This window comes from Lineus longissimus, chromosome 9 (genome assembly GCF_910592395.1).
Source record: "Lineus longissimus chromosome 9, tnLinLong1.2, whole genome shotgun sequence".
NCBI lineage: Eukaryota > Metazoa > Nemertea > Pilidiophora > Heteronemertea > Lineidae > Lineus > Lineus longissimus.
In genome coordinates, this window is record NC_088316.1 from 20,153,241 (window position 1) to 20,164,185 (window position 10,945).

The 10,945-nt window shown below is 44.7% G+C and overlaps 2 long non-coding RNA genes across 4 annotated transcripts; both read left to right on the forward strand.

Moving 5' to 3' along the window:
- The first annotated feature begins 545 nt into the window (after positions 1 to 545).
- Positions 546 to 3,338, forward strand: LOC135493435 (uncharacterized). Of its 2 annotated transcripts, none has more exons than XR_010448238.1 (4): positions 546 to 837; positions 1,509 to 1,621; positions 1,996 to 2,170; positions 2,387 to 3,338. It is a non-coding gene; the product is annotated as an uncharacterized LOC135493435 (long non-coding RNA). The 2 variants fall into 2 exon arrangements; XR_010448239.1 differs by having other exon boundaries at positions 554 to 837; positions 1,996 to 2,083.
- Positions 3,339 to 8,164: 4,826 nt separating this feature from the next.
- On the forward strand, positions 8,165 to 10,427 carry LOC135493447 (uncharacterized). Of its 2 annotated transcripts, none has more exons than XR_010448241.1 (4): positions 8,165 to 8,431; positions 9,102 to 9,214; positions 9,589 to 9,763; positions 9,980 to 10,427. It is a non-coding gene; the product is annotated as an uncharacterized LOC135493447 (long non-coding RNA). The 2 variants fall into 2 exon arrangements; XR_010448242.1 differs by having other exon boundaries at positions 8,178 to 8,431; positions 9,589 to 9,676.
- The last annotated feature ends 518 nt before the right edge of the window (positions 10,428 to 10,945 follow it).

Below are 10,945 nucleotides of genomic sequence, written 5' to 3' on the forward strand. Positions count from 1 at the left end.
TTCGGATCCGATACGCCACGAGATCCTTCACCGTCAATTCCCTTACCGTCTTCGGATGCGCATCCGATATGCCACGAGATCCTTTACCGTCAATTTCTTTACCGTCATCGGATGCGCATCCGATATGCCACGAGATCCTTCACCGTCAATTCCCTTACCGTCTTCGGATGCGCATCCGATATGCCACGAGATCCTTTACCGTCAATTTCTTTACCGTCATCGGATGCGCATCCGATATGCCACGAGTTTTTTTGTTACCTCACCGTCAATTCCTATACCGTCATGGATGCCACGAGCTTTGTTCGCGTTGTAAAGGTTTCGGGGATACGACTAATGCATGCGAGCACCGTCGGCGGAACCCCAAACCGCCCTCTCGATCTATCCGTAAGAACAAATCACTCTCGTGACCGTCACATTTACGGACTCCGGACCTCCAGACTTTAGAGACCGAGCTTTTCTTTACCTTACAATTACTGTATACTCGGCGCCTCACTTATATGTGTTGTTTTTTTCACATACATTGTTCTCGTGGTTTACGGAAAAGTAGGCCTAAAATGTTATAGTGTCTAAAAACAATATTCAGTTAATGGAATTACACTTTTTTCCATTACTGCTTGCTTGATATTGCCCTAACAACTTTTTCATGAATCAATTTTGAGCATTATGTTTACAACGTAGTTATTATAGCACGAATTATGAGTCTAAAATGCCAAATACTTGCAACTATTATGTTAATCACTGAAATCTTAGTGTACTAATTGCTCGCTATAAGCTAGGTTATTGCGCCCCTAAACCAACGTACTGACAACGCTACCTCCCCGGAACTCAAACTTTAACGTGAGTTAATTGTAATCTTACTCTCTATATACCAAAGTGATTTACCTAGGAATACAGTTGCACTTCACTGAAAACTAATGATGTGTTGATGAGTTCAATGAATCCTTCGATTCCTTTGGTTTTCTTGGCGAACTGACGTCCGACAATCAATGACCCGTTGACGTGTACCTGCAATACGCCATTGCCGTAGTGTGTAAACAGATCTATTTTTGGACGAAACTCAGCCCCTCACAAACTTTGGTCCATTTCGCCAATGATGACACTGCTTCTAGACTGTACCACAGCACTTTAAGCTGTAGCAGCGCTAAGCAAGAGTCATGAAGACAAATGTCCGCTGCCAGCCGCTGCTGGACCAACCCCCTCGCCCGCCCCCCATCATGATATCAGATTCAGAGGCCTGGCTGAGCCCTGTGATTTAGCCAAATTCAATATGATTCTTTTCTACTGTGATGTTAAGGCCCTTGTGTCATGCAGCGTATTCGGTAGCACCGGTACACAACTTATGTTAAACCGCGACGTCTGCTGCAATTCAAATTGCATGACGCCAACGGAATTGTGACAACCTGTTTCTCAAATCTTTTAGTGAACAGTGATCACGGGCTGTGGGAATTGCGAAGGGATGGTGTAGAGTATCGCCACAACAATGTTGATATGATCACTCGTCGTTTCAGCGGGCATGACTTGGTACATCCAGTGACCCAGCAAAAAGTAGCCCTGGTACAGCCAGAAGTAGCAACAAATCGCAAAAGGGGATCCTTGTCTGACTGGTGGCTGGACCACAATGGTAGGTCACCATCAAATAAGGGAGTGGATCCAGCACAGCTGGATAGAGGGGGCCCCGTTGAGGGCGAAGCCTGAATATGGTGAGGGCTCGCCCTCACAATCACATGAAAGCGCAGTAGGCGCTCACCCACGAAGGGAGGTCTGGGGGTCTCCAGCAGGAAAATTTTGAAACTGAGATGCTCTCAGATGCGTTTCCCAAGTGTCTGAGAGACGATGTTTACTCGTTAATTCACTGCAAAGAAATGCATAACGAAAAAGCCACCTAGGTTTTCTTCTTTGGGTTGTGAGGAGAATATTTCAAATCATTTGAGCAGCAGTGTCTAACCTACAACGCCGTCAATGATTTCCACCGTGTTTTTGTTTTCACTGTTTCAGACGCTTGTTGGAAAAGGAAGGACCAAAGGTGCCATCGTCGAGGGCCCAGATAGATGAAGAGATTGAAGCCTGGGCTTCACACAATCCTGTTAGTAACAAAAAAAGAAGGAAAAAATGCTGTCCCATTTGTCCATATGCCCAGCGCCAGAACCCATTTATACATCTGGGTAGTGAGGCAAGTGTCTAAGAGACCTGCCTGAGTCTCTCACCGACTGTAGGATTCGAACCAGGGACCTCTTGACCTCTAGTTGAGAATCTGAGCCACTAGTCCATAGTGTGTCGTGTAGATTCACGCTGGTCTTGCTCTTCGATCTTGTCACGTCACATCCTTGTCCCTTGCTCTGCCACAATCATGTACTGTATTGAATTGAATTCTATTTTCTGTCTTCAGAAAATCTAGGAAGAAGTCGCCACCCACTGATGATCTCATCCAAGTTTACCAAAGACTCCAAAGCAGTGTAGGAGAGGAATGGTGGCCTGTTCGAACAGGCATGGACTGAATCGCCAGCTCTCATCTCCCTAGTCACTCCGATGGCCACGTGTCGCTCCTCGATCAACAGCGATTTCAATGAATGATGCGTTGATGTGGGCAAAAAGTGAATCCTTTCTCGCCTTTGAACTCTGGTGTTCGTCGTATCAATCCATTTTGATTGCCGAGCAACTTGTGGGCACACCTCAACTTGTTAGTGGGAAGTAATTTGCAATAGAGTGACTTACTTTTATGGGCAGAGACCTGTATTCATCCACGACCGGAAGTGTGGAACAGTCACATAGAGCTTATCAAAATAGAGCTTATCAAAATGTCAAGTTGTGGTAAATACATGGCTGGGATGGACCAAAGTGGAATTAATTCTCAATCTGTGGTTGATTCTTAATCTACAGAGTCAGGCCATCACAGAAATATGCTTTTTGATAATATATTTAAGAAAATGTGGTCTCACTGGTCAGTTTAGAACTTGTACTTTGACAGGGCCATATCAATGCGCCAGTGACGTTTTGATTGATATGGTGTACGGAAATCTCTTTTTCTCAGGCAATCGGTATTGGAATTTTTTAAAACTTTATTATGCTATTGGCAAAGGGTTCTTCTTGACACATATAAAATTTTGTGCAGATTGATTGGTCCAATGAGTACTTTTTTTACCAAAACCTATGCACAATAATGTACACGTAATGTACACATGTTTTAATAGAGGACTCTGGCCTTATTGCTATATTTTTTTATTTTTTTTTCACTTCACATCATTGTTATTTTGAAAAATCCTGCCAAAATTCTGTTGACTGTTTGTTGTCGACAAGAGTCTATGTTTCATGAATAACAAGGCTGTGTTCTGTACATTGTATTCCGTCTTCTTTAGTCTCCTGTCTTTGCATCTGTTTTCATTATTTTGTTGCCTTGCAACGTTAAGTCGGTGAATTGGTTTGGATGGAGATGACCCTTAAGAAAAAAATCTCAGATTCACCATGGTAAAATCGGAGTTGACCATGCTCACCATGGTGAATGCAGCAGCGTTCACCATGGTGAATTCAAAGTTTACCATGCTCACCATGAATGTAGAATTTACCATGCTCACCATGGTAAAATATTTCACCGTCCCAATTCACTATGGTGAAGTGCTGTCAGATTGCCATGGTGAAATTGAGACACATTATTTTATCCTTAGGGTAGGCCCCCTACACCAACACCTAACACTTTCTCAACCCCAATACTTGACCTGACCCAATGTATGTCTGCCCTTATCAGCCCAGAAACTCCCCAACCCAAGCAAAATCATGAAGCCCATCGCACTATTGTCCGTCTTCTGTCATGGTACAGGCAACGGCAATTGCGATTGGTGAAATCCCAATATCTTTCTGTCTGCATGGTCTGTGGGATGTGGAAACAATCAACCTCTGCCAGCTGCTTATCTATTCAGATTGTGAAGGCCTTGACACAACATAAAAACTCTGACGCGAAACAACTACCCTCTGCCAGCTGGTTATCTGGTCAGGTTGGGAAGACCTTGACACAACCTAAAAATTACACTAAGGTTACCGCTAATGAACTTTGGAGACGACAGGACAGCCTACGTAACAACCAACCTCTTCCAGCTGGATATCTTGTCAGGTTGGGAAGACATTGACACAACCATCAAAGGGTCCTTTAGCTGTACAAGACAACATTACACTGTGATACAAGACAACTGATTTGGTTGTACCGTGTGGTAATCATCTCACAAGGACGGAAAATGGAACAACCAACATCTGCCAGCTGGTTATCTGGTCAGGTTGGGAAGTCATTGACACAACTTCAAATGGTCATTTAGCTGTACAAGACAACTGATTTGGTTGTACCGTGGTAATCATTTCACAAGGACGGACACCAGCCCCCCCCCCCCCCCCCCCACCTCCATAGTCAAGGGGGCCGCAGGCGCGTTCCCGATTTTTCGGGAAAAGGGGGTTAATTTTCACTCTTGTTTCGGGGAAAAATCCCCGAAAAATCAATAAAATAGGGGTGTTATTACTGCTATTTTCCCTTCAAAAACTGAAAATAGGGGTATATTTTCTCATGTTTTCCTTCCCTGGGTCTTCTGAGGATCCTCAGCAGCAAGGAGATGATGTTCAGGAACACGTTATGCATTTCCATGAAGATCCTGATGGGGATGTGAACTTTGCTGCTCCAGAAGTGCAGACCCACCTTAGACATGTTGCTCAGGAAGCCCTTGATGATGATGAAGAGGAAACACAGCCTGCTATCACCAAGGTATCAAACACAATCCTCGGGGTAGGGATCCAAGACTCCCTTCAATTAGGGGGGTAAGATCAAATCCTTCCTTCAAATAGGGGGTCAATTTCCTCACAAAAGCCCGCAAATAGGGGGTACAAAAAAATGCTGTTTCCTTCCATTAGGGGGTGATTTTAAAACTTGGGAACAAGCCTATGTACCCCCTAAATAAGGGGAGTGGGGGGGGGGGGGCCGGGGACGGACAATGGAACAACCAACCTCTGCCAGCTGGTTATCTGATCTCACGAGACTGGCAGTACACAATATCTACCTGACAACTCTTTAAGTACAACTTGAGTACTACTTGGGACCACAGTCATCTTAAACGTGCCACCAAAATGACGTCAATATCTACATAAAAATACTTTACTTGATCAATTTATCTGCAGTGTAATTTTGGAAAGAAGCCCTCAAATTCGTTGTCAGTCCTCGTTTGATTTTTAGCCGTAGCACTAGCAGCCAATAGCTGGTCTCAAATCATCCACAACAATCAACAGAACATTGGGTTTCTGGGAATGTGCGATACCTGAAACAAATGCCAACACAACCGAGATGAAAGTGGATACAGAATTGTGACAAAGATACTGATGATAACATCACACATGCCAATGGAGTATTTAATTGTGCTGGCTCCTCAATTAGAAATTACTCGAAGAGAAATTTGTCCAAGAGACATCTCCAATAATCATATGGGCAGTCTCATCAGTCAGTCGGTCCTAAAGACATTTCTAATAAACATGGGGACAATCTCTTCCGAGTGGTAATCTGTCCAATTGACCACGACCAAGTATCTGATTTATAGTAGGGGCCTATATGTAGACTAGGCCTGTGGTCTGCTGGTATGACCCATATTTTGGGTATTGTGAAATTGTTATGACAAATATATTTAAAAAACTCTTACATAAGAATATTGATTGGTGTAATAGGTATCTATCGATAAAATCAAGATCACTTTCAGGTTGATATTTCTTGAGATGAAAACGAAAGAACATATTAGTGAAGGCACATTAGCAAAACCAAAATATTGATCTTTCAGAAATTAGTTAGGTATCAAACTTTCGTTTATCTGCTCAACGTTTTGAAGTGGTCGTGATCGCGTAATAGACGAACGCCTGCTGACCAAATACTCGTAGCACAGTGACATGTGCATATCTTTGCTAATTTTGACTATTTTGCTATACAGCCATGTATATGCAACATAGTTAATTTATTCTAAGATATGCATGCATGCATGCCATGGTGACCAATATTGAGGATCACCGATTGTTGATGTCTGGGGCATGACCTATCCTCCCATACAGCCATTGCATGCCCCTACATCCTCTATATAATGGTACCGGTACTGTTTACATCAGTCAAGGAGACACATATTGATGGATACCATCTGTATGTGGTCTTGAGAAGCCGGTGTAACATCTGTGGTTGTTTCCCATGTGTCAGTGTTTCCAAACAATAGGCAGCTAGAGAGACCACGACTTTTCAATGGGGGGGGGGGGGGAATACACAGAAAAACTTGTCAATCTATTTTTGAGCGTTCCCAAACAATGAGGGGAAACACTCAAAAACAGAAACACTCAAAAACAGAAACACTCAAAAACATTACACCGGTTCCAATGACCACTCGTACTCTGGAAAGAAGCTGAGATTGCTCTGGGACTCGCGAGTCCCCACGGGCCCGGCTATAAAACACCGGCACCCCGACATGCTCGTCTTCTATGAGAAGGAAAAGGAGGTCCTAATCATCGAGATAGCTGTCAGCTCCGACAGACACGTCCTAGCACGTGCGGAGGAAAAACGATCGAAGTACTGCGGCTGTGACTATCTCATCTCTCTCATCATGTTGTCAACACGGTGGAGCAGCCAGGACTGATTCGGCCTGGCTGTGACTTCCTCATCTCTCTCACCATGTTGACAACTTGGCAGAGCAGCCAAGACTAATTTCGCCTGGCTGTGACTGTCTCATCTCTCTCACCATATTAACAACTAGGCAGTGCGGCGAAGACTGATGCCGCCTGGCTGTGACTGTCTCATCTCTCTCACCATATAGACAACTTGGCAGAGCAGCCAAGACTGATTTGGCCTGGCTGTGACTGTCTCTCATCTCTCTCACCATATTAACAACTAGGCAGTGCGGCGAAGATTGATGCGGCCTGGCTGTGACTGTCTCATCACTCTCATCATGTTGTCAACACGGTGGAGCAGCCAGGACTGATTCGGCCTGGTTGTGACTTCCTCATCTCTCTCATCATGTTGTCAACACGATGGAGCAGCCAGGACTGATTCGGCCTGGCTGTGACTGCCTCATCTCTTTCACCATGTTGACAACTTGGCAGAGCAGCCAAGACTGATTTGGCCTGGCTGTGACTGTCTCATCTCTCTCACCATAATTATTGTCAACACGGTGGAGCAGCCAGAACTGATTCGGCCTGGCTCTGACTGTCCCATCTCTCTCGCCTTATTAACAACTAGGCAGTGCGGCGAAGATTGATGCGGCCTGGCTGTGACTGTCTCATCACTCGCATCATGTTGTCAACGCGGTGGAGCAGCCAGGACTGATTCGGCCTGGTTGTGACTTCCTCATCTCTCTCATCATGTTGTCAACACGGTGGAGCAGCCAGGACTGATTCGGCCTGGCTGTGACTTCCTCATCTCTCTCACCATGTTGACAACTTGGCAGAGCAGCCAATGGCTGTGACTGTCTCATCTCTCTCATCATGTTGTCAGCACGATGGAGGAGCCAGGACTGTCAAACAGTTGTGTGAGCTCACTAGAGCTTGCACTTACATAATAGTGTAAAACTAAAATTTATATAATATATATGTATATAAAACCGTCATCGGATGCGCATCCGATATGCCACGAGATCCTTTACCGTCAATTCCCTTACCGTCTTCGGATGCGCATCCGATATGCCACGAGATCCTTCACCGTCAATTCCCTTACCGTCTTCGGATCCGATACGCCACGAGATCCTTCACCGTCAATTCCCTTACCGTCTTCGGATGCGCATCCGATATGCCACGAGATCCTTTACCGTCAATTTCTTTACCGTCATCGGATGCGCATCCGATATGCCACGAGTTTTTTTGTTACCTCACCGTCAATTCCTATACCGTCATGGATGCCACGAGCTTTGTTCGCGTTGTAAAGGTTTCGGGGATACGACTAATGCATGCGAGCACCGTCGGCGGAACCCCAAACCGCCCTCTCGATCTATCCGTAAGAACAAATCACTCTCGTGACCGTCACATTTACGGACTCCGGACCTCCAGACTTTAGAGACCGAGCTTTTCTTTACCTTACAATTACTGTATACTCGGCGCCTCACTTATATGTGTTGTTTTTTTCACATACATTGTTCTCGTGGTTTACGGAAAAGTAGGCCTAAAATGTTATAGTGTCTAAAAACAATATTCAGTTAATGGAATTACACTTTTTTCCATTACTGCTTGCTTGATATTGCCCTAACAACTTTTTCATGAATCAATTTTGAGCATTATGTTTACAACGTAGTTATTATAGCACGAATTATGAGTCTAAAATGCCAAATACTTGCAACTATTATGTTAATCACTGAAATCTTAGTGTACTAATTGCTCGCTATAAGCTAGGTTATTGCGCCCCTAAACCAACGTACTGACAACGCTACCTCCCCGGAACTCAAACTTTAACGTGAGTTAATTGTAATCTTACTCTCTATATACCAAAGTGATTTACCTAGGAATACAGTTGCACTTCACTGAAAACTAATGATGTGTTGATGAGTTCAATGAATCCTTCGATTCCTTTGGTTTTCTTGGCGAACTGACGTCCGACAATCAATGACCCGTTGACGTGTACCTGCAATACGCCATTGCCGTAGTGTGTAAACAGATCTATTTTTGGACGAAACTCAGCCCCTCACAAACTTTGGTCCATTTCGCCAATGATGACACTGCTTCTAGACTGTACCACAGCACTTTAAGCTGTAGCAGCGCTAAGCAAGAGTCATGAAGACAAATGTCCGCTGCCAGCCGCTGCTGGACCAACCCCCTCGCCCGCCCCCATCATGATATCAGATTCAGAGGCCTGGCTGAGCCCTGTGATTTAGCCAAATTCAATATGATTCTTTTCTACTGTGATGTTAAGGCCCTTGTGTCATGCAGCGTATTCGGTAGCACCGGTACACAACTTATGTTAAACCGCGACGTCTGCTGCAATTCAAATTGCATGACGCCAACGGAATTGTGACAACCTGTTTCTCAAATCTTTTAGTGAACAGTGATCACGGGCTGTGGGAATTGCGAAGGGATGGTGTAGAGTATCGCCACAACAATGTTGATATGATCACTCGTCGTTTCAGCGGGCATGACTTGGTACATCCAGTGACCCAGCAAAAAGTAGCCCTGGTACAGCCAGAAGTAGCAACAAATCGCAAAAGGGGATCCTTGTCTGACTGGTGGCTGGACCACAATGGTAGGTCACCATCAAATAAGGGAGTGGATCCAGCACAGCTGGATAGAGGGGGCCCCGTTGAGGGCGAAGCCTGAATATGGTGAGGGCTCGCCCTCACAATCACATGAAAGCGCAGTAGGCGCTCACCCACGAAGGGAGGTCTGGGGGTCTCCAGCAGGAAAATTTTGAAACTGAGATGCTCTCAGATGCGTTTCCCAAGTGTCTGAGAGACGATGTTTACTCGTTAATTCACTGCAAAGAAATGCATAACGAAAAAGCCACCTAGGTTTTCTTCTTTGGGTTGTGAGGAGAATATTTCAAATCATTTGAGCAGCAGTGTCTAACCTACAACGCCGTCAATGCTTTCCACTCTGTTTTTGTTTTCACTGTTTCAGACACTTGTTGGAAAAGGAAGGACCAAAGGTGCCATCGTCGAGGGCCCAGATAGATGAAGAGATTGAAGCCTGGGCTTCACACAATCCTGTTAGTAACAAAAAAAGAAGGAAAAAATGCTGTCCCATTTGTCCATATGCCCAGCGCCAGAACCCATTTATACATCTGGGTAGTGAGGCAAGTGTCTAAGAGACCTGCCTGAGTCTCTCACCGACTGTAGGATTCGAACCAGGGACCTCTTGACCTCTAGTTGAGAATCTGAGCCACTAGTCCATAGTGTGTCGTGTAGATTCACGCTGGTCTTGCTCTTCGATCTTGTCACATCACATCCTTGTCCCTTGCTCTGCCACAATCATGTACTGTATTGAATTGAATTCTATTTTCTGTCTTCAGAAAATCTAGGAAGAAGTCACCACCCACTGATGATCTCATCCAAGTTTACCAAAGACTCCAAAGCAGTGTAGGAGAGGAATGGTGGCCTGTTCGAACAGGCATGGACTGAATCGCCAGCTCTCATCTCCCTAGTCACTCCGATGGCCACGTGTCGCTCCTCGATCAACAGCGATTTCAATGAATGATGCGTTGATGTGGGCAAAAAGTGAATCCTTTCTCGCCTTTGAACTCTGGTGTTCGTCGTATCAATCCATTTTGATTGCCGAGCAACTTGTGGGCACACCTCAACTTGTTAGTGGGAAGTAATTTGCAATAGAGTGACTTACTTTTATTGCTGTATTTTTTCACTTCACATCATTGTTATTTTGAAAAAGCCTGCCAAAATTCTGTTGACTGTTTGTTGTCGACAAGAGTCTATGTTTCATGAATAACAAGGCTGTGTTCTGTACATTGTATTCCGTCTTTAGTCTCCTGTCTTTGCATCGGTTTTCATTATTTTGTTGCCTTAAAAGAGGGCAACGTTAAGTTGGTGAATTGGTTTTGATGGAGATGACCCTTACGAAAAAAATCGCAGATTCACTTCAACCCCAAGACTTGACCTGACCCAATTTATGCCTGCCCTTAACAGCCCAGGAACTCCCGAACCCGAGCAAAATCATGAAGGCCATCGCACTATTTCGTCCGTCTTCTGTCATGGTACAGGCAACTGCAATTAAGATTGGTGAAATCCCAATATCATTCTGTCTGTGGGATTTCGAAACAATCAACCTCTGCCAGCTGCTTATCTATTCAGATTGTAAAGGCCTTGACACAACCTAAAAACTCTGAAACAACTACCCTCTGCCAGCTGGTTATCTGGTCAGGTTGGGAAGACATTGACACAACCTTCAAAGGGTCTTAGCTGTAGAAGACAACATTACACTTGCGTTCTACATGGGTGATACAAGACAACTGATTTGGTTGTAC